At 41.9% G+C, this 27,237-nt stretch overlaps 2 long non-coding RNA genes across 5 annotated transcripts in view; both read right to left on the bottom strand.

Annotated features, from left to right (window-relative positions):
* Window positions 1-3,588: 3,588 nt before the first annotated feature.
* On the bottom strand, window positions 3,589-5,498 carry LOC136366958 (uncharacterized). 2 transcript variants are annotated; one of them, XR_010744609.1, is made up of 3 exons: window positions 5,176-5,498; window positions 4,454-4,567; window positions 3,589-3,932 (listed from the first exon to the last, which is right to left on the bottom strand). It is a non-coding gene; the product is annotated as an uncharacterized lncRNA (long non-coding RNA). The 2 variants fall into 2 exon arrangements; XR_010744610.1 differs by having other exon boundaries at window positions 4,454-4,529; window positions 5,176-5,497.
* A 5,450-nt stretch (window positions 5,499-10,948) lies between these two features.
* The window catches only part of LOC136366957 (uncharacterized), an 18,219-nt gene continuing 1,930 nt past the window's right edge, over window positions 10,949-27,237 (bottom strand). The window contains exons 3-5 of one of the 3 annotated variants that reach the window (XR_010744607.1): window positions 20,460-20,507; window positions 13,898-14,146; window positions 10,949-11,909 (exon numbers count right to left, since the gene is read on the bottom strand). This is a non-coding gene — a long non-coding RNA (uncharacterized lncRNA). Of the gene's footprint in view, window positions 11,910-12,773; window positions 14,147-18,833; window positions 20,508-27,237 lie in introns of those variants that run through there. The other 2 variants (XR_010744608.1, XR_010744606.1) reach the window with 2 other exon arrangements.

Here is a 27,237-nt window from a genome sequence, read left to right as displayed (position 1 = left end):
GTTTTATAGAGGAGAGGAGAAATATTCCTCTCATTTCGCAAAACTGTAACAGAATTTGTGGCTCTCAAGTGTGTTGGACAAGTTAAGGTTTGGGTTTATTTCTGTTGCATGTGTTTGCAAAAGACAGCTTGCTTTGTACTCTTGGTTTTTTTTTTTTTTTTTTTTCCTAAGTATTGCATAAATCTAATAAAGGTTGCAGACAAAGCACCCTCTTAGAACTCTACCTGAACAATCCTCTAGCATCATCCTAACTCATGGCACCTCCCAGTCTTACAGTCAAGAGCAGGGTAAAAAACCCTCAGACTTCTCTGATGGCCTGAGTGTCCTCACATTAGAGTTTCTGTACCATTGAGAAGACAGATGCCTCATTGAGAACATCCTTGTTCCCATCTCTTTCAAGGACAAAAATCCTTGGAGCATCCCCCAGGGCCATGGTATCCCTCTTTAATATGACCTATTTGTACTTCATGGATCAATGGAGCAATGTCAGGCATGAATTTGGACCATGACATTTCAGGCAATGACCCAAAAATAAAAGTGCCAAAATTTCACTGTTAATCTGACTTTCACCTCCAGTCTTCCACCCTCTGTGGAAGTGACAAGACTTAATGATATAACTCTGAAAGGTCTCTGGATGGATTTAGCACTGGAAAGAGACACGTAGACAGATGGAATCACATGCCTTGCTTTGCCATGGCTGACGTATTCTATGTTAATGTGTTCTAATGAACTTTAAAATTACTCCCCAGCGTGCATTGGTCAGAGGGGTTATTCTGAGTGTACCACCTTCATGCATCCTTGAGATCATTCCCTCTGGATCTGTTGGATCAACAACAGGGTGGTGATAACAAATACACTGCTGCTTGAACCCAGCACTCTGCTTTCCCCCTCCCTGCTAAGTGGATTTTTGCATACTAGGAGATGCACTGCTCCTCTTTAAGCAACTTCAGGGTATTAGTGATGTGCTCAAAACCAGTTCCCCTTTCATATCTAGAGATCAAACATCTTGGATGATCCATGGTACACAGAAGACACCACAGGTTTAGTTTTGGTCCAGGGTGTTAAAGGATTTAGTTAAGGGATTTAGTTTAGAGGAGTGGAAGATTAATGGTGCCCGTTGATGGTGACAGGGACCTGTGTGCTCCAAATCTCATCACAAACAGAGAAGAACCCACCTCTACACACTACTAATATGCATAACTATGGAAAGTCTTTTAAATAAAAAAGACTAATTAATAATGCTCAGTGGTCTAGGTGTCTAAGTATGAACTGTCAGGGATTTCTGCAGGCTTAGGGAGGTGGGGAAATGGGTTAACATTGCTTTGTTTCAAATTACAGGGTTTTAGGTTGTTTCAAACGAGAAGCAGAGAGGGTTTCCATGCCAGATTTGAGACGTTTGTTCTCTTTTATTTGTACTAAAATTTCAGCTTCAGCTCACATTGTCATTCTACCCAGGCTGCTTCCTAGACCAGCTAATTTGTCTACCTGTGCTCCATTTTAGGCCTTGGTTTTAATTTGAGGATGATTCCTGCTAATATCGAAGACTGGATAGGACATCCATTAAAAGTCTACACAGCAATTGAAATGGAAAATTCCAAAAGAAACCCTATTAGAGTTTTTCTCCATCAAATCAACATTACAGACTTCTTATGCATTTCTTAATTAGACATTGATATTAACTGGACTGTTGCATGATTTAAATCTAGCTCTTAATCTCAGCTATTCTATGCTGCTGTAGTTTTTATGACATCCAACTAGCGACTGCTTTATGCATTAATCTATCTGGAAAACCACCTTCACATTTTTTTTGTCTTTTTTTAGAAGAATAAAGGCCCCAAGAAGGAAATGAAAGCTTTTGGGTTCGGCCATTAGTAATTTTCTGCTTAGTATTTGAAAAATTGCTTATTTTAATTGCTTCATAGAAGAAAAAGATATCAAAGCTAACGTTCTTTCTCTCCAAACTTTGTAATTATTTCTCTCAGACTCTTATTTGAAATGCCTTGAAAGGATTTTCATTGAAATGTAGATTTCTTCTCTTTCAAAAGTACTTTTATTCCCCCGTGCTTCTTTCCCTTTTTTTTTTCCTAGTGACTTCCTCTCTAGATTTAGAGCAAAAACATAGTCTCCAATGTCTGGACACTGCAGCATGTGTCACATAGATGTCCCTAAAGTGACATCTTCTTTAAACCTAACCTTCCCATGGCCTATAGACTGTGCTGACAATTTGCCTTAGGTCTTAGTCTGGTACCCTTGGGCTTCCTCCAGGGACAGCAGAGAAAAGCCAGAGGTGTTACAGGGGTTTGCTCTTTCAGACTCTACTCATTCTGAAAAGTATTGTGCAATTTCCTAATTAATATCACCACAAAAATTAGGAATCTAATGGAAAAATTCTATAAATATGAGTGAGGGTGTCAGAGAGCTGCAGTCAAGGCAGAGGTAAGCCTTGTACAGTTCTGTTTCCAGCAGTGCAAACCCTGAATATCCCTAAACCAGAAGGGAATTTGCTAACCAAACCAAACTGCAGTTCATTCTGCATTGTATTTAAATGTCAGTAGCACAAAGCCTCAGGATCATGTTGGCCCCCACAGTAATCCTTGATACCAATACAGCAATAGTAGCAAGAAGTTCTTTATTTAACCTATACATTTTCAGAGAGCATTATTTACTAATAGATTATGATCTGGTCAAAATGATCTATACATTCATTACATCTGGAGTGGGCTTTCATAACTCACAGGACCTAAGAATGAGGCAAAACTCACATTTGTTTATAGTGCTGCAATTCTGCTCAGCAAAAAAAAAAAAAAAAAAAAAAAAAAAGGTGCAGAGAAAACACTGTCCTAAGCACTTGTGGTCTGCTCTGAGTCCCAGGTGATTTCTCATGGCAGCTCACAAATATCTTTAAGAGTCTCAGCAGAGTGGGGACCTGGCTGCCTCAGAGCCACCTCAAAAATGCAGTTTTTCTCTGCAAATCAGTCACCCCACAAGCCTCGTGCACTCATGGCTGAGGTTATCTCCCAGGGGGAATCTTCCCAGTGGAATGAGACACTTTGAGAATAGAAGATTGAAATGAAGCTAAAGCATTCTCAATATCAGATTTTGCACTTTTTTTTTTTTCTTTTTTTTTTTTTTTTTTTTTTTTTTTGGCAATAACACAAAAGGAAGAAAGAGAATAAGAAAATGAGTTAGAAGGAGATGGAGAGAGAGATGGTCTATTAAGCAAAGCTACTTTTTTACTCTCTGAATTTACAGTCCTGATAGACATCTTTTTTCAAAATTACTCATTTTTTATATTCAGATACTATGGCTTTCAGTACTAGGTCCTAGATTTGTCTGGACAGATTACCCTCTTATTTCCACAATGAAACTTAATTATCCTTTTTATGTCTTCAGATACTTCCAGTTATTTCCTGAACTGTTTCTAGGGACAGAGAGCAGCTGATGGGTCAGTCAGTAAATACTGTGTATCCCCACTGTTTTTAAGGTAAAAGCCCTTTGGCCCCAGGTGTTTTTAGAATATTTTGAGGGCTACTGCATGTAATTTGCTCAGATCTAATTTTTTTGAGCTGTTTGTTTTTTGGGGGGTGGTTTTTGTGACTAGGCAGAGACTCATCATTTTCTCAGCACCTTTCTGTGTATTACTTGGAAGCATCTAAATGTGACTAACTCACCTGGAATCCGTAGAGGGATATTTGAATGCGTCATCTCTGAGACAAGAATAACTCCTCATGAAATCCAGGGTGGAAATGACTGTGTGGTTTCAAACACCCTTTCCTGTACCCCTGCTGTTGCAGCTAGAAGGAATGCATCCCAGTACTTAGAGCCCAAATGAATAAATAGATTTATTCAGAGCAATGGCAGGAGCACAAAGGGATGTGGGAGTTTCTGGTGTTGAGTTGTTACTGGACTTTAGGACACTCTGTAGGTTTCATCTGTAAGGAAACCTATAACATGATCCACTGTCACTACCTTCTGCCTGAGCAGAACTAACACATGGCAGTCAAGATGAAAATGTCACCTAAGATAACCCAGGGTCTGCAAGTACTGAAGAGAAAATGATAATGAGTATCTATTCAGACTTTGAGAGTTATTTTTTAGCTTTTCTTTTTTTTAAGTCTCAGTTGTTCAAATTAGAAAGTAAAGAAGTGTTACAACCAATTAAAATATAAATTAGCCAGAGAAAATCACCCAAACCATCAGGAAGCAGAGGGAGAGCACAGCTGGGCATGTGTTATAGAATCCTTTATGAATGAAATGCTAAATCCTAAAGGGCTGACATGGCAAAATAATCTTAATATATAAATAGAGCAGGTGTTGCTGTGGTACCCAGGTACACTTTACTGGGTTGAACAAGTGGTGGTCAAATGCAGTTTAGCTGGGCTGGGATGAACAACAGACTTTGTATGGACTTTACACATTGTATAAACCCCAAATTAAACAAAATTTCTCTTACCCTGGCACAGTATTCACACTGCAGTCACATCTCTGTATGGAAGTTTCTTCCTCCAAGTCCAGCTTGTAACCCCAACCTGAAAGCAGGAACCAGAATGGTTCAGTATCGCTGAATCTGCCATACCAAAACCGAAAATTAAGATGTCACTGTGGTATAAAACACAAGTTTCTCTGTCACACCCAACCTACATTTTCTCCAGATGAGTTCATCATACTCAGTTTCCACTACCCTGAGAGAACAGATAATCTGTTTCCTATAACTACAATAAAGAGTGCTTCAAATGACATGGCATTTTTTCAATTCATCATTTCGACGATTCAAAATAAGTGTGAAAAGAAAAGATGCTGAAAGCACTGAGCAGCAGGAGCCCAGGACTGAAGGCCTCGGGAGGCTGAGTTCCCTTTTTTGGTGCTGATGGATTCTCCCATCTCAGACCTGTCACCTGAACCTTCAGCCTCCACAGGGTCCTTCAGCCCGGTGTGCTGTACAGCAACAAACTGGGTCCTGATCTCATCTCTGCCCTCACTCCCTGCAACTGGAAAAGGAGTGATAAAAAATAATAATAAACCCAGAATAATTATGTATTGTCTTTATAGTGAAACAGGCCTTGAGCATTGTGAGCTCTCCACTGGGAGAAGTCCCATTTAAAAAATCTCCCTGGCATAAAAATGAATTGGATCCCGTTACATGAATGGCCTGCATTTACTATTCTTTTCACTTACCTTCTAGTCGTTCATTTTCTGAGCTGACTTGTGCCTCTTCTCCTGTTGTTCAGCAGAAACTGGGTGACAAGAACTTGCTGGAAATTGAGTGGTAAATAAATAAAAAAACACAGGGAAAAAAAAAAACTGCAGACTTGGCAGATGCACTATTGCAACCATGATGTACAACTATCAAACAAGTACAACTTCTGAATGTCTCACGACTCACATCGCAAACAGTGAGGGAGGAAACTGAAAGAGGATTTTGATCAGGGATAATGAATTTGGAACAACACTGGATTTTCAGTTCATAGGAAATTCAGGACAAGTCTGAGTTGATTCTTGGTCTGAACTAGATATTCTTCTTCCTGTAGCCATCAATAACTGCATCTGTAAAAAGGCAGCTCGGACTACCCCAATAGCAATGACCACTCTACTGGAACTAAGAAAATCAAGTCAGCATTTTTGCTCTAGGGTAAGGAAAATATTTTGACACTTCAGGAGTATTCATTTCTCCTCCCAGGAGCCCAGCACCTCCAAGTATGATACCAGGCCTCCTTGCTTCATCTGTTTCAATTTTAAAGCTCTTGGAAAAGGTAACAGTTCACAACTGCTGTAATGGTCTTGCCCCAAGGAGATGGACAAAACAGAAACAAAGCAGAGGCAGAAACACCACAAGTGGCCTAACGGATGTTTTCTTGGGAAAAAGGGGAGATTAATTAAAGGGGAAAATCTGCTGGTCATTAAGTGTCCTGGAGCAACTATTGTGACACTGGAGCAGTGAGTTTCTGTGTGGCTTTAAGACATCTGCCCCGAGGAAACATTTGCAATCGAAACTGTGTCCTCTTTTTCCCAAGTCTCCGATTCCCATGGGCCAGGAGTTGCCTTGCTAAATGAAACGCTTCTTTAGGGAGACTGGCTGGCCCCAGGGACTGGTAATGCAATATAGAGCCTTTCATCTCTCACCCATGAACCCAAGTCAAACAGAGTTTGGTAAATGGCCAATAACCCCGACCATTCCGGGGCTGTTTGGTGACCTGTGCGAAATGAGGAGGGTCATCTCTGTGTCTGTTTACTAGAAGGCAAGTGTCAACTTCACCATAAAAAGGGACACAGTTACTACTCATTATCACCCAATTTAACATTCTGAAGACAAGAGAATGAGCCTGGAAAACTCAGCCATCTTCTGACCCAACCATGGCGGTCCCAGTACATCAGGGCTTGAAGAACATTAATGAGGACAGTTGCATTGTGGCAAACCAGGCTGTGCCTCTCCTGCCAACAAGAAATCCAAGTCTGAGTTACTCTCAGCTGCATGTGATTACAATCCTTCCCAGATCCACACAGAAATCCACAGGAATCAGTCAGTTTTTAGGTGCATCAGGACTAAAGAACAACCATGAAGTTACAGAACGCTGCAGACTTCTGTAAATCTGCATTTATGGTTTTAAACAGACAAAAGCAACTTGCACAGGATCCAGCACTGATAGAGTTAATGTGCTGAGAAGCCCTGCACTGGAAGGCTCTGTTCCCTCACCCATCATGAATATAGTGTTCTGGTTACCAAAATAGCTGTCTTTGGAAGGGTTGAAGGCCAGAAGCTCACTGCAGTACCCACTCTTGCCCTATGCACTGCTCATTTTAAGGTCAGACCTTTAGCATCAGGAATCTGTTAGAAGAAAGAGGAATCACTTTAAAAGTTGTTGCCACTCTGGGGATTACCCTGGAAGGTCTGAGAGGGTAAAGGAAAGGGCAGGGGCAGATAAACACTTGGCCACATGAAAAATCAGCTGCCCCTAAATTTCAGTACATCTGCATAAACCTCCCAAAACTGCAGCCAGCTTGTTCTCCCTCACAGTGTTTCCAGTCACCACTCTCATTTTGCAGCCCTTCATATGCCACAGCAATGCTAATGCTGTCATTGTCAGCTGAGTTACTGTTTAATCCCTCCTATCTTGATTAATTGCATTAAATTGGTATACCTATGTTAATTAAACAGAAGATGGCAGAGGCAGCTTTTACTCCTTGTTCTTTTGTGTAAATCATTTCCCAAGGCTTCACAGGTTGTGGAAAAAATAACAATACAGACACACCACACATCATATTTCAGCACAGCTGATAAAGCTATTTTACTCCTACAGTGGTCCATGATTCTTTTTGCATATCACAGTATAGGTTTAATTACCACGCTGCTGCATGGCAGCTCTTCTCCTTTTTTTTTTTTTTTTTTTTTTTATTTGTATTATTTGCAAGTGGTAATCATGTTTTCCTGTCATCCCCGAGCAATGTGCATGCGTGCGTACAGGCAAATGCCAAGCTTGGAAAGGAAATTTGATGCGTGTCCATGAATTAGAGTTTTCAAACTTTGGCTGAAGATTAGTACATGTAAACATAGCTCTGCCCCCTTCATCTTGGATAATTGGTCACAAATGCTACTTGACACTTCTCAAATCAGACACTTTACATACTTCTGAGCATAGCTGAACTTTTTTGGCAGGAATTAATTTGCTTTGCAATTTAGCTGCTCATTCCTGGCCCGATCCCTGCTCCAGTGATTTCAGGGCAATGTTCTGCCAGTGTGAGGAGCACAGAGGCAGGACCAGATCTGTTTGCTAGCACAGACGAGCCCGGCTTTGTTGACTCCCTCAGAAAAACAATTACTGCAGCTGATGTTCTGCCCTTTGCCAGCCTTGATTAACATTGGGGTTTTTACCTTCAGGTCCCTCTCTCTATTCCAATTACTGACCAAGTTACACTGCATCAGGGGACAATTCAAAAGAATGGAGAAGGTGATGTAGCATCACCAGAAAATGCAACTTCTGACACATCAAGGCCCTTCCATGGCATTACCAGCTTTATGGGAGATGGTTGCAGACCATCTCAAGAGACTTCTCACTTTTTTCCTGCCCCTCCTGCAAACACTGCATGTTCCAGCACAGAAGGGAAATCCATTTCTGGAGTAGTAGATGGAGTTTGAAGCAGGCAGAGAATTTCATGCTATTAAAGAGCCCCCTGTTTGCTCTGACAGTACAGTGTGTTTACTCACCATGCACCAGCACTGTGAGAGCTGAGCAGACCATATGCTCACTTAGAAGGGCTGCCAGGTCTCAGGGAGCATTGCTGTGCCTATTCCAGGAGGAGTCTGGGGCAAGAACACATTCCAGAAAGGATTTTACTCGGAATATTGTATTTTATCTAGTGATTTATTTCTGTCCAGTGTCTGGACTAAATAGTAGTTTATCAGCATCTCCATGTAGATCTATGAATAACCAGTGGAAAACTTCCTTTGCCCTTTATTCACTGAGATGTTGATAAACTGCAGCATATTAAAAATATTTGTCCGTTTGTTCTTTTCCTCTATCAAGTGTGGTGTGTGCCAGCATGCACTCCTCACACTGGCTGCTTCATAAAGAAAATTGAGAGAAAATGACGAAACAATGTCGTTTCTAGAAGAGGGTGACCATTTGCATCAGTTATTTTAGGATTATTGCCTTGCTTCTAACTAAAACTACATCTGTAAATTGGATTGAGCTCCTACCTGCAGAAGCAAAGCGTGGAACTTTGTGCTGTGCTTCAGGTGTGGACCATGAGAGGAGGAAATCCTTGGTGGTGCACTCGTGTTGCCTTGGTTCTCAGGGCTTTGTGCAGCTCAAAGCACTGATGAGGAGAAGCCAAGACAGAAACAGCCCCCACAATGTTTCTCTGGCCTCTGGTGGCTTGTGCCATGACCATGAGCTGACCCACAGACCAGGGCCAGGGAACCAGCTGCATCAGCCACCTCCCTGAGTGCTTGGTTCTCACACACTCCAATCAGTCTTGTGATGCTCCTAGAAAAGAAGGCGAGCTCATATTATCTGAAATATGGCAGACTCACTGTGGAGAAGCAATAATTGTCCCAGAATTTCCCAAGGAGTAATTAATAAAAAGATATTGCATGTTAATGTGGTTTGAGTTTTCATAGATTCATCCCTTAAAATAAACAAATTGAAAGGTATTTTACTTCCTTCTGTTTAACTCTGATATTTGAATCATTGTGGGAATGGTGGGTGTGATATTTCTAGGTGAACAAGGCAACAATTGGCCAAGAGATACAGCACAGCTCCAAAGTCTGAATTAAGGAGGATGCTTGGTTTCCATTACTGTTATCTATCACTATAAATTTAGCTTTCAGGCCCTAGACATTTTAAAATAACATGTCTAGTGTTAGAATAGGAGACTATCAGAAAAAGTGAATTACAGGTTACAGGCTTCCAGTATTTGCAGTAAAAGAACTATTACCATAATTACACCTGTAGAGTACTCATTTATGTTGTTATTAGGGGAAAGGGATGGTAGAATTAGGATGTGTGGCAGAAAAACATTGCAGAAGGGGAGCTGAATAGTTTAGCTGGGACAAAGAACTATGATGGCTCCTGGTAACACTTCTGTTTTCAGCACCATGAAGTCACCATGTGCATGGGAACCTGCAATGTCCAGGGATTTAGGTGAAACCACTATAAACCATCAATATCTGGTACAAATGGAAACAAACCTCAGCCCACAGGAAGGCCCAGCCTCACACTCAGACCCCAGATTGGGAGCTGATACCTTTTTGTACCTTTGACCATCTCCATGGTCTTTACTGGGTGGAAATGGGAATTTAACCAAGTGACTCCATGAGCTCAGTTCTTCCGAGACAAGTCCTTCCCCATCCTCAAAGAAGATCAAACTCAGATTCTTGAACATTTGAAATGAGACTAGAATAAGGAAAAACAAAATCTTTCTTTTCAAGGGAGAGGCGAATCTCTATTTTGCCTTGTTATTTTGTGGTCAGGGCCATTATTAGTCCATAGGCACTTACTGGTGTAATTCCACTGCATAACCTCCTGGATGTCATTACTTAAAGTCAGCAAACCCATGCTTCAGTGGCTGAAGATTTACTTGCTTAATGCCTGATGTCATCAACAAATTCAGGCTGGCAATGACATCCTACTTGTCTAAGCTAATATACAGCCTTGCACTCTCCTTGTTTCCCTTCCCATTCCAACTTATGGCTCAGTGTTAGTATCTACCAAAAACCAGCATTACAGCTGAAGAGAACGCAGTGATGAGTGAATGTGAGGTTTGCATGTAGATAATTAGAAGTCTGGCTGGGTAGATCCCATTATTTAATGTATCATCGTTATGTTTGTATTTAAAAAGCCTTTAAAATATATTATTTCTTTTATTACTCCATCTCTTCAGTGCTCTGACTTCAGGGATGAATTGTGCTGTGTGTTTTTGGTAAAGATCTGTTTCCTAAAATATGATGGACCCATGTGGGTCTTAAGTCATTGCTGTAATAAGTCAGTAAGTTGTCCCTACCTAAGGAAATTCTTGTGTCAGGAGTAAAAGTCCTTGTTTGGCTGTGCTGCAAGAAACAGGATGTTATTTAATTATGACAGTTGAAACTCATCTCCAAGACTATTGATTTGTTCTAATATAAAAAAGGTGGAATTAAAAAGCTGGTTTATTTCAAAATTTACTTATTCCTAAAAATGTCTGTTCAGCTCATTTTTAAATTTGATTTCTTATCCCAGGTGAATTACACTGCATTTCTGAATCTCAAGAACTGCCTGTGCCTGATAACAGCTGATCGAAGTACCAGCATAATTCAGTTGTTCTGATTGTAGGATTTTTTGTTTGCTGCTTTATTGGACAATGGTGTTTGCAAAAGAGAGGTTAAGAGCACCAGAGACAGAATTACAGCCCACACTTGGTGCACGAGACTTAATATTGGGATAGGACCATGGTCTATAAGGTCAGTGGCAAATGATGTCAGCTATCAGGCAAAATCAATGCCTGGTTCTGACAAAAAAACCTGCAAGGAAAATCTGTGCCAGTGTCCCAGCATGACAAATGGGCGAGTTGAAGATAATCATGATTATTTAATATTCCACAGCTTTACAACTCGATAGTCTGTGGACGAAAGATCAGAAGTCTGCTGAATCCAAAGTTTCGAATCTTTGGGTCAATATGCTTCTCATGTCTTCAACGTTTAGTTTAATTTAGGAGGAAACAGTTCTGAGCTAAGATAAGATCTCAGACAAAATTGACGTGGACTCACAACATGGCCTAACATAACAATTTAATCTATCCTGTGCTTCCCCTGAAAGAAGGCTTAATAACAGTGGTATGATTTCACCTGCTGCTTCTAACATTTGCTCATTCTTTTTTTCCTGAGTAAATTTGGATTATCAGATGGCAAGCAGCTTTGTTCATGGTAGACAAACTTGAATTCATTTAGCATTAATAACAATAGGTTCAATCTTGGATTCAATGGCAGTCCTTAATGAATGGAATCTTTGGAAGACAAATGTTTGTTTGTGTTAAAAGAGAAATAATTAATTCTCCATTTTTCTGTGTAGGAGGTGATTATAGTACATACCACAAAATGTTTCCCTGTGTTTCCAGCCCTGGGTATAAGGACTGCAGGAATGTTCCCCAAGCCCCAGCATTGCAGATATGAGCCATTCTGACCTTGTCATTTCAAAATCTGAAGTTTTGCAATGAACTGTTTAGTGTGAGGAAAAAAAAATGTATCTCTTACTCACAGTGCTCTCAGGTCCTCCTGGTGATCTGGTGCAGGGCAGTGAGGAGAGAGGAAGATCCATGTCCCTGCGATCCATCAGCAGTCGTGGGTCAACACAGGGTTACTTGGGTGAAGGAATCGAGTCTGGATCTGGATTTTGGCCCAATCCTCGCCATTCTCTTAGACATGGGCATCTTCCAAACTCCTGTGGGAAATCCCACGTCCTTCATTACTGTCCCTGTCCCTTGGGAAGCAGCCGGAGCAGACGCGACTGCCGTGCCCGGCTGGGAGAGGCTGCCCTGCCCAACACCCGGTGCCCACTGACCTCAGGGGGAATTAACAGGCTGCAGTAAATGTACCCTGCAGGCAATTTTACCCTGGAAAAACATCGCCCACATTGCTAGAGTTTAGGACAACAAATTAGAGCTTTTAATATGCACTGGCTGCTTTTTTTTTTTTTTTTTTTCCCCATCCCCACACCACCACCATCCCCCCTTCCAGCCCAGTGACATCCAGTTGCTTAATTCCATTTGAAATCACCCGGGTTAGGCACCTAAATAATCTTGTCCTTCATGCCTGTCAACATCTTGAGGCACCTAACCACCTTTAGAGATGTGGTGTGAAAGCTTGTGAACGATGCAATCGAGGAGGGAAACAAAAGACAAGTATCCCTATTTGCTGCCCAAGAATCCACAAAGAATGCTGCTTCAGCTCTGCTCTGATTTCTAATTAGATTATGAGTGATGTAGGACTCTGAAGCCAAGCTGGAGTTTGTGCTAGCACTTTGCATGTATGAATGACAAAGGGACACCACTTTCATATTGATTTAAGCAAGCCAGTGGAAGAATGTTTAAACATCAAGTGCTTGATGTCCCAGTTTGCCAGAGCACCTGGAAATATCAAATTAATTCCAGGTGTTCTGCCATTAAGACAGGCTTGCTGCTTTTACAGCCACACATACAAAATGTGGCTCCCAGTTCCACAAATAAAAACGGAATGGTTTCTGCTCCTAATGCCTCGATAACTCCGACATATTGCAAGTTCTGGAAAGAATTTTAATCTACATAGATTTTGGTTTTTCTTTTTTTTAAATGGGGAGGGGAGTGAAGGGGGAAAGATTTTAAATATGCTGCATACAATTTGTGATGGTCATCTCTAAAATGCAGCTCCATTATCCTTTTCCATTTGGAATGAATGAGGCTAATTAATTTCAGGCCATACTTGATGAGGTCAGCACCATACGAAGGGTGCGTGCTAGACATTGCTAATCTCTTTCAGCTGAGAGTGATGAATTAAAGATGAAGCATTCCTTTGCAGGCCTAATTTAGAATGTATATCAAAAACCTACAGCAAATAATACTATACCCTACAACAAAGGAAAACTTGTTCTCTCAGGCTCCCATGTAGGGTTGATTTTAAAGGCATTTTCATTTCGCTTTGGAATTCCAGCTGTGGATGGGTGAAACAGTTCAGAAAATTCAAGCTTTCTCTCTTTCTATTGCTTTTATGGACAAAAGTAGGCAAGGGGGGGGCCAAGGGGAGAGAGAAACTGGTCCGTGTTTGATCCTGGATATCCTGTGATTCTGACTGTACGGTTGGTGTTTAGGAGACCAAGTACCTGTGACGTGACACCCCCCCAAAGCCCACATTCACATTTCACTGTTGGGGTTTTTTACATCTGAGGGGAAAGCAGTCAAGGGTCCCCTTGGGTTCAGCATCATCCCAAGAATGTTTTGTTGGACATTGCAGGTGGGAAGCAGGACGGGTCCAGCAGTCCTGTCCAATAAGGACAGGAGCTTCCAAGCCCTCACAGAGCTGTAATTCTCCCTAGGGATAAACACCTCCCAACTAAAAAAGGTCCTATCCCATCTAGAAGTGCAGATGGCAAAACTGAATGGAACAAGTCATTGTGAAAGCAACCAGGTCTGGGAGCAGGACAAATTGCTACGCAGCTCCCAAATTGGCTGGAGTTGAGGCTCGGCCAAGCTTTGCCACCTTTCCCTCAAGGCAAAGCCACCCACAAAGTCCATGGGGTTTTCCCTGAGTGAGGCAATGCAGGATTTGGCCCAGTGAGCAGCAAGAAGCTGAATTGTTATTTTGGTAAAACTGGGACTTGTGAAATCTTAAACCAGCCTCGGAAGGAGGCTGCAAACAATAGACCACCATCCTCCCCACCACTTCTCTGTGCAATACCTGGCAGTTTCTTGGAATTCTTGACAGGTTGCTGCAGCCAGTCGAAGTTCCCAACTGGTGGCCATAAGCGGCTGCTGTCTTTGTATCCCAGTAGTCCTCATTAGAACAAAGCTGCTTCGAATTAAATCCAATCTACATGCCGAATCAATCTTTCAACCCTTTGATTGCTTCTGAAAATATTTATACTTCTTAATAATGCACATTTTGTCCCAAAGCCTGTGATTAAACCCAGACAAGGTCCAGAGAAGCCTGAAGTATATGTGGAAGGGGTTATTTTGGACAGGAAAAGAAAGATAAAGACACAGGTTTTTCTTATTGTGAAACCATTAGAGTGTATAAATCTAGCAATTGCAGTTGTATAAGCATCAGAGTGGGGTTGTAATAAATACAGATTGGAGTATTATAGTAACCAAATGGAGTTTATGGATTATGTTCACTAGTTCATATTTCTCAGCTACTACAACCTAACTAGCTTCATGCTGCACTCACCTCTGTTAATATTCCCTATTAATATTCTCTTTATGTGTTTGTGTGGGGGGAGGAAAAAAAAAGTTAGGATTCAACTGCTGCTCTGCGTAAAACAAATATGTTTAAAGAATCATGCCCTCCAAAGAAAAAAAATAAACACAGGGATGCTGCAAAGCAACTGTGTTCGAAGGGCACAGGCTGTGGCTGGCTGAAATCGGCCCCGTTCTGCTGAAAGTTAATAACTTCCATCTGACTGGAATCTGCTCCTAATGTATTTGCTGCGTGAAAAGCGGGGTGTAAAAATGAAGAAAATCACTTCTGCTGTCCCTTACCCTAGTGAATTTTTTAGGCTGGTAAATAATAAGCTTTGGCTGGAGATGGGAAACACACAAAGGCTTTGGAACTGCTGCGTGGTAAACAGCGCATGATCCCCTTCTCAGCAAGCAGCCTGCATCACAGGTGAGATATGTGGGGATGAAGGCAAGGATACACATTCCTTGGCTAAGAAGTAACCCAGATAGGGCCAGATCCTCCAGAGTGGGAATCTGCCATCGATTAAGAAGGTGGTGGTGGCTGGGGACGCAGATCAGATAAAGGCTCTGTACCTGTCTCCCTCCCTAAACACAAATTACTCCCCTTGTCTCTAACAAAAGGGAAAATTTGACTTTGGAAAGCATGCCATGATAAATCTCCTTGGATAAAGTATGCAGTGCCTGGGTGAGAGAGAAAGAAATCCTAGAAAGTAAAAGTATGTAATGCTTATTTAATATCATTGTCATCAGCAGCATCAGATGGTAAATGCAGGTATATTCTTCAGGAGCTGGCTGGTAAATGCTTGTGGTAGTTTTGCTTGTGACAGTTTCCCCTTTCATAAAGGAGAAAAGGAAATACTCTCATTTAAAATATTATTCATTGACTCTTTTGTCACATAGTTCATTATATTAAGCTGTAATTTCCTAAATTTGTTGGGGGGGTGGTATTCTTATTATATATATATCCTGAGTCATGATAGCTATTTTGCATTAATGTATGATTTGGATACCCAGGCATGAAGGTAGAGAGAAGTGGGGGGGTTATCATCACCATAAATAAGGGGAGAGCAGAGATTGAAAAAACCCTCATAAATAAGGATGGATCCAAAATCTAATGATACGCATGAAAATCCATTTTGGATCAGGCCCCCATCAGAACTCTGTATTATATAACCAGCATTTTCGATTATCTTCTATTGTTTGACAATGCTGATTTCACACTGAACTTGGAGTTCATTTCTGAACAGAAGCTTTTTGTATAGAAACTTTAAATCATATCCCTTTGTGAACACACACATACCATCGAGGATATTGTCTTATTAAAGAGTTTAAGCCTAAAGGTGTATGCCTACTTTTAAAAGAAATTTTCTGATTGTAGATAACTGCTCAATTTGATTTAGTGTCCAATGATAGTGATGGGGTTGATAACTGAGCATTCATCGGTAATTCATCTTGTGCTAGTAGAAATTTACAGCAAAGCAGTGCTTTCCCAACACTGACAAGTCCTATTAATCTTCTTCAGACACATTTCAATAGGTGTCTCCATCTGTGCCCAACATCTAAACACTCTGGCATCACTGGGGACTTGGAGACACCTTCATTTCAGGTTACACTAGTGAAAATGTGATACTAGATTGTACTCTATTTTTAACCTAATTCTCTCTTTTCATTCAATTAGCCTTTCTTGCCTGCATTTTTCTACTCATGTGTAACATCCTTTTCCCAGGAATAGCTTAAAAATTAGATTTACTTACTTAAAGAGACAGAATCTGCCAGGGCAAGAACAACCAAGAGCTTAGTACAGAAAAGCAGAATAACAAAGCTCAGAGACACAGCGTGGAGACCGAATTGCCAGTCACCAAACACGTCCTGAGCAGCATTCCCACAATATTCCTCTCCTGATGCACATCTTGCAAGCACCACTGGGTTAGGGCAGGTCTGAAACCTAAGACCCCAAAACTGAAAACAATTGCAGGATGTTTGGGTGTTGAAATCCCAAACACCTCTGTTTATTCACGCTACACGTGGATCCCCACCATCCATCCCCACTTCTCTTTACATATACAGCTAATGCATGAACAAACACAGAGCAGTCAAATTACAGCAATAACATTTATGGGTGGATTATGTTCCAACTTCCTCACTTATTTATTAAAAGCGGGTAAATTGCGAAGCACATGGAAGAGGTAGGGTGCAAATGCAGGCGAATTTCCACTCTGAACCAAATGTTGTTTTTTCACTTTCAAAGCTGCGATGAGTTTGCGAGCAGACGCAGCACAGCTTTAAAGCTTACTCATTCAAAAATGTGTGTTTGGGTTCCTTTTTTTTTCCTTTTTTTTTTTTTTTTTTTTTTACTTACCTCTCCCCTCCTTGCTCCATTTACGTTTGCCTTTCAAAGAGGAGCAGATGCACACCATTTGGGTTTGGGTGGCTCCTACTTGCTCTGAACTTTTCTTCTGAAAAGAGCAAACCGTGAGCCGTGCGTCTGCTCCGCGCCTCAGAGGCAGCTCCAAACTTTGTTTCTGGCTTTATGAAGTTCTCTCGTGAGTCGTATTATAGATCTAAATGACCTTATTGTAGGTGGCAAGTTTAAATGTGCCATATTAATAACTTGTTATCCAAGACAAATTAAGTCCTTATGTGTCAAAAGCACTCTGTTCTGGATTACCTACAAGACAAGTATTTATTGAATAAACGTTGGATCCAATTTCATTTTAATGTGACTGACTGTATGCTGCAGCCCCTCAGAACGAGATAAAAACACTCAAACCTACAACTGTGTTGCAACATTACACCTAACTTGTCTATTTCTATTATTGCCTTTTTAACATGGAATCTCAAAAGTGTTGGGGGGGTTTTAAGGATTTATTATTATTATTGTTATTATTTTTTCTGAAGAGCAAGGAGAGAGATAGAAAAAAAGACTGGCATTCAGCCTAAAGAGAAATCATTGAAACAAATTAATCCTATGCCGTTTAAATTGACATGGTAATCCATCATCAGCAAAGGGAAACTCTGAAAGCAATCTAGAATCTGCAGTGTTCTTTCACTGGCCCTCAGGCACAAAGACAGATAGTAAAAGAGGAAGGGGGGGAAGAAAATTCATAAAAGTTAACAGCACCTTAGCATAGGGAAGGGCTAGAGAAAGCAGCTTTCACTTTTTTTCTGCTTTCAAGCACCCAGCTCAGAAAGCAGGGCTGATTAACCTTCAGTCACTGCCTGCTAACGTTTACTTGTGTGTCAGATCATCTTCAGCTGCTGGGATAGGAGTTATTTCAAATAGTGCAGAGCCCCCGTCCTGTATAAACTCCAGCATTGAAAACTCTGCCAAACATCAACTTGGGCATTTCTGCTTACAGAGGGCCTTTTATTAGCCTAAACTTGATCATTCCAAATGGACAATAAATTCTATCTGCACAGCCCTGGAGGAAAGAGCTGTACTATCCTTGGGAGTTTAATAGCCAGGATTTTCATAGAGCTAGCATGAGCAAAAAAGGGGGGGGTTATTTGGGTTTGGACTCAGGGTATTTTTTTTTGTCTATCCCCTGCTTTCTCCATGGGGCTATCCACCATAATGTATGTTTCCCCAGAGATTTTTCAAACTAGTTTTAAATATCTAAAGTGATGAGACTTTGTGCACCTTTAAAATTTTATTAGACTTACGGTCAGAAGAAAACATAAACCTCTTGGGCCTTGAAAGCCCATTGCAATACAGCCATTATCCCTATAATGTCAACAGAGCTACAAAATTCTCTAGAAATAAACCTTTTAAGAACAGCTTTCCCTGCTTCATGTTTTCTTTTAAGGTCAGTGGTGCATCCCTTTTTTGGAAAACGTTTCCCCTCTCTGGCCAGGTTTAGCAATGTGATGTAGAATGTATATTACTAAATGAATAGGTTTAATTTTAGACACTGAAAAAATAAATAGAAGAAGAGAGCCAGGGCAGGAATAATACCTTTCAGTTAGAAACAGACATTGTAGAAAGAAAAAGTCAGAACTTTAGTGCCAGGGGCAAAGGGGTGAAAGGCTGCCTAATATGAACCATATCCAACATCTGCCCTATTTTAATTTAGCAGGGATAAAGTTTCTTCTTTTTTATTATTAAGAAAACTTTATGTGGCAGAGAAACCCATGAGCTATGTTATCAAAACTGTTTTATTGTCACACTGAAACTTAGAACTATTAAGAATTGGCGGGGCAAAGAGATAAAAACTCCCCTTCTCTCTCCTTTTATGCTCTGTGACAAGCCTGGGCTCGGGTCCTGCTGACTGGGATGTCCTTTTCATGTCTTTATGAAGTACTGCACTTGGGGCTGTAATATAAAGGGGAGGTTAATTGTTCAGGATGGGTCCAAATGATTGATTCTCCAGGTTAAAAAAAAAGGGGGGAAAAAATTTAAATAAAAAAAATCCGAATATTTCAAACACAATCCTGACGCGGCGGTCGCCCTCGGAGGTGAGCGATGGTGGTGGTGCACAACAAGTGTAAAGAAGGGCTGGGCTGGGGACCTGCATGAGGAACAGCCCAAATTGCCAGGCTGGAACATGATCTCATTCCACCTAAAAGTTTTCCACCCCGATAGTGCAAATTCCACTATAAAATAACAAAGTGTACCAAGCCACATGTGAGTAGCTGCAGGAGTAAGAGAGCAAATTGGTTTCTGACAAAAGAAGGATGAATACCTTCGGATAATCTAAAGTTAAAATTTGATTGAAAGCATAACATTCCTCTAAGCATCAATATGCTTAGGATCCAAAATATGGTTATTTTATTACCAGTTAATACTTAGATCAAAGCAAAACACTGTAGCTGGAAGGGACATTCTCTCTGGAAATAAAGTTCCATGTAATTATTTCCTATTAAAAACTAAAACTGGTCTTAGATTCAAAAATTTGGGCTTCCTTACATGTGATATAATGCAAGCTTGTCAAGAGAGAGCAGATGGACCATTTTTCACTGTTTGCTGGTATCTCTTTGCTTTAAAGTTTTCAGTCTAGCTTTAACCCTTTGAATGTGAAAGATTCTCATCCAATTTACCTCGATCAGACCAGGGCGTCTGTTTTGGATTACATTGACTCATTTCTTATGATAAGAAATTAGGATTTGATATAAGCTAACAACAGTTTAAATAAAGCCTGCAAATGTAAGGAGGTGAAATCTAAAGAAAATGATATGGCAGCGGGTAGGCAGCTGAAAGTTAAATATTAAATTGTAAACAAGGGTTTTACTCTTGGGCAAAACAGCTCATCTTAATTCAATTCGAGACATGGAGTTTAAAATATGCACTCAAAATACTTCCAAGAAAGCTGCAACCTTTCAGAGGAGAGAGATAAGAATGTATTTTAATTATGAGGCTATAAATATGCGATAGATTTCATTTCTTTCTACCAACTCCTAATGTGCTACGTAACATTGTTCAGATGCAGTTATACATTTATTTGTCTCTCTCTATTCCTGTCCATTTTTTTGCTTTTTTTTTTTTATTTCTCTCTCTTTTTTTTTTTTTTTTTTTTTTTTTTTTTCCCTCCTGATAGCTCAATCTCTATTTATGGCATCGCTGAGGCAGGCCCTGGAAAAAAAAAAAAAAAAAAAAGAATCTATCCTTCTGTATTTATAAACCACCACAGAATAAATAGGGAATGGTTCCTTTTTACAACTGAAGGGCTGGTATTATAAGTAGCAATATGAAATATTTAGACACATTATTTCAAGCTTCCCGGCTGCTTCTGATTCTGCTAATTATTTTTGATCTGTCACTCAGAAATAAAAAAAATAAATAAATAAAACTTTAAAGAGTTCATTAGGACTGTGGAAAGGAAGAAGAGTCAGATATAAGGCAGCAATTATAATTTGGTTTTAACATGTTTTTTTCATTTTTTGCTGACTCCTCAGCTTACATTGTTTAGTGGAAGGATGGCTACAATATACTTCTACATTAAAGCCTGTTAAATAGGGAAGAAGCTGAGACATTCAGCTGGGATATTGTTTGCCAGCTCAATTAGTATCCCAAGAATTTGAAAGTACAATAAATGTATCTGAAGATCATATCTAAACATACTTACCAAAAAGTACCCACCTCTCTCAGCAGTTCACATATTTCTGCCTTCTAACTGGGAGGGGAAAAAAAAAAAAAAAAAAAAAAGAAAGAAAAAAAAAAAAGAAAAAAAGGCAGTTCGATGTGTAGGTTAAGATTGGCGTGTGGCAAGGTTTGTGTGAGATACAAAGAAATCTGTATTTCACTCAACAATTTCATTGCTTAAACATATAGTTTAGAAGCATCTTTTCCTTAAACATGTGGTTCAATAACATTTTCTTCAAAGGAACAACTCAGTGTGTTAAAAGATTTAAGAACAAAGAATGTGCTGCAAAATGCAAATTCCTCCAGTGTTATACTGTGTATGCAATTATGTATGTAGGCAGATAGATATAATTTGAGAGTTATTAACTTTCAACATCAATGATGTACCCTGAATCAATACAATGTAACTACCTATTAAAATATAAACCAGGTGTGTTCCCAGGCAAATACAGTCTGAAAAGCTTTTCTAGATTTTTTTTTTTCCTTTAAAGATTACAGCTCTACTGTGGACAAGAAGCTCAAGAGATTGGTGCTGGTCCTGAAGATGGAGATGGCTTTGCTTTTTGCTGATGGTTCTAGAATGTTTCATCTCCTCCACGTTTGAGGGGAGAGGAAAAAAAAAATTAAAAATAATAAACAACAATGAAATGATGTAAAAAGGGATGAATTGCCTCACAAACATCCGTACATTTATGCACCTCCGGCTGCATGGGAAAGAGAAAAGTTCTCTATTTCCATATTTCCTTTGGCTGAAGGGAGGGAATGAAGGGAGCAGAAATCACTTTAAGCTTTGCCCTCCCGAAGGATCGACCCCTCTTGCAAATCCTTTTCTCCTGGCCGCCCTCCGTCGCTCCCCCGAGCCCACAGCCCGGCGCAGTTAACCTTGGAGCGGCGCCGGCCAGGGAAGGGTTAATGAAACCCAGCTCTTTACGACCTCCAGGGTCAGACTCTTCCTATCTGCAATCTAAGGAATTAGGTAAGGAGGTTATAAGATTATAGTGAAAGGAGTTATAGGCCCTCGTAGCCTCACACCTGAACATATTGGGCTAATCCGCTGGGATTCTTAAAAATCGCTTCAGCGATGGAAAACTGTTAATTAGGCTGGGTCTGTCCCGAGGTTTCCTGTTGCATTGGGGATCCAGCCGAGCTGCCTGCACTCCACGGGCTCACACGAAATGTTCTCAGTGTGCCCGTGCTGTTTGTCCCCTCGCCACAACTCAAATCAGCATCAGCCCCTGATTTCGGGGTTAAACAGCATCAGCCCCTGATTTCGGGGTTAAAATAATAATAATAATAATAAAAGAAAAAAAAAGGCAAACAGAAAAAAGTAAAGCTGGGGAAGCTGGGGGGGGGGGGGGGGGGGGGGGAGAAGTTCAGCCCGAGACATGAACAAAAGTCAAGCCCCTCCGGTCCCTGAGCCCTGGGTGCCGGGCAGGCTATTTGCAGCTGTTTCTAACTTCACTGTTTGTTTACAGTAGCAAAATTAGCACTCGGAGGAGAAGTGAAAAGCTGTTTTCACATCAGTTTTACTCCTCGGTTCCTCGCCTGAGATGCCTTTCCTCCCTCCCAGCAATCAGCATCATTTAAAGTGCGGTTCAAACTTTCTCTCGCTGCTTTGACTTAGTTCTCTGCAGTCGCATCCTATTTTCTGCTAAAGAAAAACACGCGGAGAGAAGGGAGCATGTGAATACGGGCCAAGCATCACGGATTCGAGGCAAAAAAATAATAATAATAATCCCGAGCATCCCCACAGAATGTATTTTAGCGTCGCCTGGCAGAGCCCTGCCCTACTCCCATCTTTCTGCCCTTTGGCATTCAGATATTTGCTCGTCTCCAGCAAAGTTTTCTTTAATCCACCGAGACACCCCAGGGCTGTACCTGAGCCACGGCTAAATTGCTCCCTACGACCGATAAAATCCTGCAGCAGCAACTCCCCAGCTTCAACACTTAAAGCAAGGGATGCTTTCAGCCCTTTTGTCATTTGCAGAAATGCTGAATTTATTTTTTTTTTTTAATTTTTTTTTTATGCCACTTGTGGTCACCCTCGAATGGCAGTAATCTGTAGATTACATATTACGAGCCTTGTCATTACGTGGATAAAATGAGGTGGTTAAACGCTAAAATCCATTTTACTCACCACATTTGCTTGTGGCGAGGGAGGGGGGCGGGAAGGAGAGGGGAGAACAAACTTGTAGGAGAAGGATTTAAACCCCTCGGGTGGGAGCTGGATGAGTCCTGGCTCCTGCTGTCAGAGCCCTCTCTGCCTGGTGGGAACAGGGGCTGGGCACCCCTCAACTTCACCTCCAAGGCAGGCGCCCGCTTACTCCAGCCCTCTCCCTCGCTCCTGAGCCTTTTGTCCCCATTTTCGTGGTATCTCAGCTTTGCTCCACAGAGGCGACTTTTCCCTGCCTCTCCTGGATTTGCTCTGTAGCATTTCTAGGCTCCTACTCTCCAGCTCTCCCCCCGTTTGCCTCTTTCATCTGTGTCCCTGATCCCTCTCCAGCTGATGTGATTCTTTAGAAATGTGGGTCTTATCCCGTCCCTACCTTTGCCGGCTCTGATTAGATATTATTTTTTCATTGGCTCTGCTACAATGGGTTCCTCCCTTTAATCTCTCGGTATATTTTCCCCCTCCCGGTATAACCAAATCCATGAAATTCACAGCCTCTCTCTTTGACACGACTGGTTCGTCTAATCACTCCATATCGATTTCCCTAACTCTTTTCATCCAGCTGAAGACACATTTTAAAACACTCCAAGCCAGAGTGTGCTCTTTGCTTTATACACACTAATAAAATGATTTACCCTTCTCTCTCTGCTCTCCTCACAGGAGAAAATCGTTCAAGTCGCGGCTATTTGTGTGTGATCAGTAAATATTTAGTGTGGCGACATCCTCAGCTCCTCTCCTGATCAATACGCAACCCAACAGGAGGTGGACTATTGTCCGGGTAGTGACTTGCTGAGATCTCCTTTAGATGAATTCTTTGCCCCCCATACCGCCTGTTATGATTTATCTTCGAAGGTGACCAATAAAGAAAAACTGAGTCTTTAAAACCGTCTGTTTCTAACCTGTTTACCGTGCCATTAAAGCACCTAAAGCAAGGGATGGCTTATTCATCCCGGTCTCCCACATCCCTGGGATGGGTTGACACACGCAGAGCGCTGCTGGAAAATGGGGATCAAAGCGGGCGGCCCCCGCAGCGCTGCTCCGCATCCCTGAACCCCTCGGTCCCTTGGCCCCCGACCCCTCCAGGAAAAAAAAAAAAAAACCTCTCCGTGGTGAAGTGTCACGGCAAAAAGGGCGAGTCCCCGCTCGCACCCTGCAGCATCTTCGGGCGCAGGGTTCGCTGGCACAGCCCAGCCTCAGCGGCTGGGAACGATGTGCCCAGGGATGGAGAGTGCCCCAGCAACTTCCAGCCCACCTTCTCCTCTCCTCGCCATCGCATCCCTCTGCCTGCCCCACGACCAGGCTGAGGCAGGGCTGGGGACCCAGCGGGTTTTTGGTTTTTTGTTTGTTTGTTTGGGATGGTTTGTTGTTTTTTTGGTGTGGGGTGTTTTGTTTTTTTTTTTTTTTTTTTTTTTTTGGTGTTTTTTTTTTTTTTTTTTTGGACGACCTGGAAAATCTGCAGCGAAAAAAAAAAAAAAAGAAACAATAATAATAATAATGGAAATGGAGAAGAGCTCAAAGCCCGTTTCCTGTGGTTAACCATAACGAGAGCTTTCCCAGAGTGATAAAATGGGCAGCAAGAGAAGTTGGCGTGTGGCTGTGTGTGTTTCGCCCCGATGTGCTGTCTCACTGCTGGGAAAGCCAATGCCTGCCCTCGCAGTGAGCCCGGGAGTGCGCTGTGCCCGCCGAGGTGTCCGTGCCTGCTGGGTGGGTGCCTGCCCCAGGCAGCCTGGGTGCCTCCACACAATGGCCCCACAGCCATATCTGCATCGTCTCTGTGGGCTCACTCACACCGTGTCCTGCAGCCCACAGACGTGCCCAGATATTTATTTATTCCCGTGCCTGTGCGTTTTGCACCTCAGCTCTAGGTCGAAGGCGTTTATCTCTGCAAAGGGGCATTGCCTGCACAGGCGCTGCATAAATCCAGGGTTGTGTATTACAGATGTGCGACTGTTATTCAAATGTAAAACCAGCTACATCCACCTGTTAACTTTGTTTAGAAACCACTTTCACTAATGGCTTTTCGCTAACTTATTCAGCCCGTTACTCGAGTATAGGAGGCAATGGAGGGGAAAAATCCATATGAAACCCTGCTCACAGCCTCTCTTCGAGAGGACACTTTCCACACCTTGCCTAGACAGGGCTCCTATAGAGCGCTTATCTCTCGAATATATCTTTATACTAATGCATACTTAATTGGTCTGTCTTGACTGTCCATATAAAACAATTTAATTAGGGTGCTTTCTGCTTTGGAAAGAAAGGAAAAAAAAATCTGCCCAGCATTTATTGTATTTAGCACCAATACAGGCAGAAAATGTTGCACAAGTTTTTGGTTGAAAGAGCACCTATGTGTCCATTGAAGGGCGTTGATCCGAAAAGACAGAGAGGACAAGTAAAATCGATTTGAAGCAACCCTCTCTGTCCCTTTCACACCATTCAGACACTCCATTCCTTCTAAGACAAAGACCCAGCGCCTTGGGAATGCTGGCAAGGGGGGGGGGGGGGGGGGGGGGGGAAAGGAGGGAAAAAAAAGGAAAAAAAAAGAGGGAAAAAAAAAAAAAAAAAAAAAAGGAAAAAAAAGCTTCAATCCCCCAAGCAAAAGGGAGAGCTCTGAAATTCCTTCATATTGCTGTTATTACCCCCGAAGATATGTTCAACTCCAGGATTTTCTTCAATTCGGGGTCTAACGCTGCTGCTGCGAGGAATGTCCCTGGAAGGGGAGGAGGTAATTATGGCTATTAGTGCTGCGAGCCCAGCCGCAACCTTGGTCACTCGCAGGCTTTTAGGGTTAAAATAGCCCTCACCTCTGACCCCTGCGGAGCAAAGTTGTAGCTATTGCCACAAGTTGGGCCAAAGTTTTCAAATCCAGGGCTGGGCAACACCGGAGGGGGCAAACTTCTCCCTGGAATTATTTTTGGTTGGGATTTAAATCATCTTTAGTCTATTTAATTGCCTTTCCCTCCTCCTTTGGCCAAACAATCCCTTTCGGAGAGGTGGTGGGGATTTCAAAATGCCTTGCTCTCACTACCTTTCCCACTGCTCTTTCCATTTAGGTTTAATTTGGCAGATTGTTTTCAAGCATGAAAATGGTTATCATCAAACTGAATTACTGGGTCAGCCTTTCATCCAGAGATGCCAAGAATAAAAGGGGTGATGGTGGGGGGGTCGGGCAGGGGGCTCCCCCCTTTAGGCTTTCCCCGCCGTGACCCGTTCAGCTTTACAAAATAAAAAAATAAAAAGCAGCATTTGGGAAAAAAAAAATGAAGAAAGGACAAAAAAGCTTGGATTTGTCTCCTGTGCTTTCTGCACACCTTCACGATCCTCCTCTGCGAGGGGGGATTTTGGAAGGGGGGGCAGGGGGGTGCTCAAATTGAGGAGGGAAAGGAGCCCACAGATGCAAGTACCCCTCTGGCAATAATAAAAATTCATTCAAGTGGGCTATGTCTCCATCTTCCATGTACTGATTAGACTTAACAAGAGTGGAAACTTGTGTAGACCATATTTATGGTATTAACAAGCAGTTAAAAGATTTATCCTTCTTCTGATCAATATTGTTCGTGGCCGGTCCTTCCCCCCGCCACCCCCCGGGCCCTCCCCGAAGGCTGCAATGACAATCGCCTTCATACTTTTTCATCACCGATCGAGGTGGCAAAACCCTTTTGTAATTTTCATTAGCCCAGTAAACATGCAATTAACATGCAGCACTGTGGTTAACTTAATTCCTGTTTTAAGGCAAGGACAAGCAAGAAATGGAAGAGCGTTTGTTCCATTTGTCAAGTATGACACACTCCCTACCCTAACAGTTTCTTAAAATAAAAGCTCGGCTCCCCCACCACCACGACCACCACCCCTCTTTCCAGAAACCCCCCACACTGATACACACACACACACAAAAAGGAGCAGGAATCCATTAGTTGGAGAGTATTCTCCTGCCAAATGCGGTATAATGTATTCCAAATTTTCCCAAGCCCTCACTGTACCGGGGTCCCGTTCCCCCCACTCTCCCCCTCCCATCCCGGGGAAGGGGGCTGACTCGCTGATATTTCTCGTGGGTGAAAGATTCAGCCTTTTCCTAACCGTATTATTATTTTTTTTTTAATAAAATAAAACTAAACGTGCTTCCCATGACTAAAAGTTGCCATGTTTGTGAAGGGGGTGGGGAAAAATGTCTCCAAGGGTTTCAATTAGCAACAAATGATTATTGCAACGGATTTTTGGTAATGAAAAAATGTGGAGTACCTCTTTCGAGCTGGGATCTCAGGGGCAGTGAGAGAGAGAGAGGGGGGGAGAGGGAGAGAAGGAGAGAGAGAGAAAGAGATTGCTGATTAGCTCGGATTCTTTCCCAACTTGCTTTAGCGTGTGCTTGCGTTCCCTGCCGACCCTACACAGGACACTATATATTTTTTCCCCTTCGGTGCATGTGTTGATAGTCCAGCCTGTAGTTGTTTGCGGTTGGCTTTTTTTTCTCCTTTTCGTTTTTTTGTTTTCTTTTCTTTTTTTTTCTTTTTTTTTTTTTCCCCTGCCGGGGAGGGGGAGGTGGGAAAGGGGGGAGGGGGGGCTGAAATCAGTCGCATCCATCCTACCCCCACAGTCA

Source organism: Sylvia atricapilla, chromosome 13, assembly GCF_009819655.1.
Source record: "Sylvia atricapilla isolate bSylAtr1 chromosome 13, bSylAtr1.pri, whole genome shotgun sequence".
In the NCBI taxonomy this organism is placed as follows: domain Eukaryota; kingdom Metazoa; phylum Chordata; class Aves; order Passeriformes; family Sylviidae; genus Sylvia; species Sylvia atricapilla.
The sequence above is the reverse complement of the archived record's forward strand: the minus strand, read 5'-3'. Positions and strand labels throughout refer to the sequence as shown.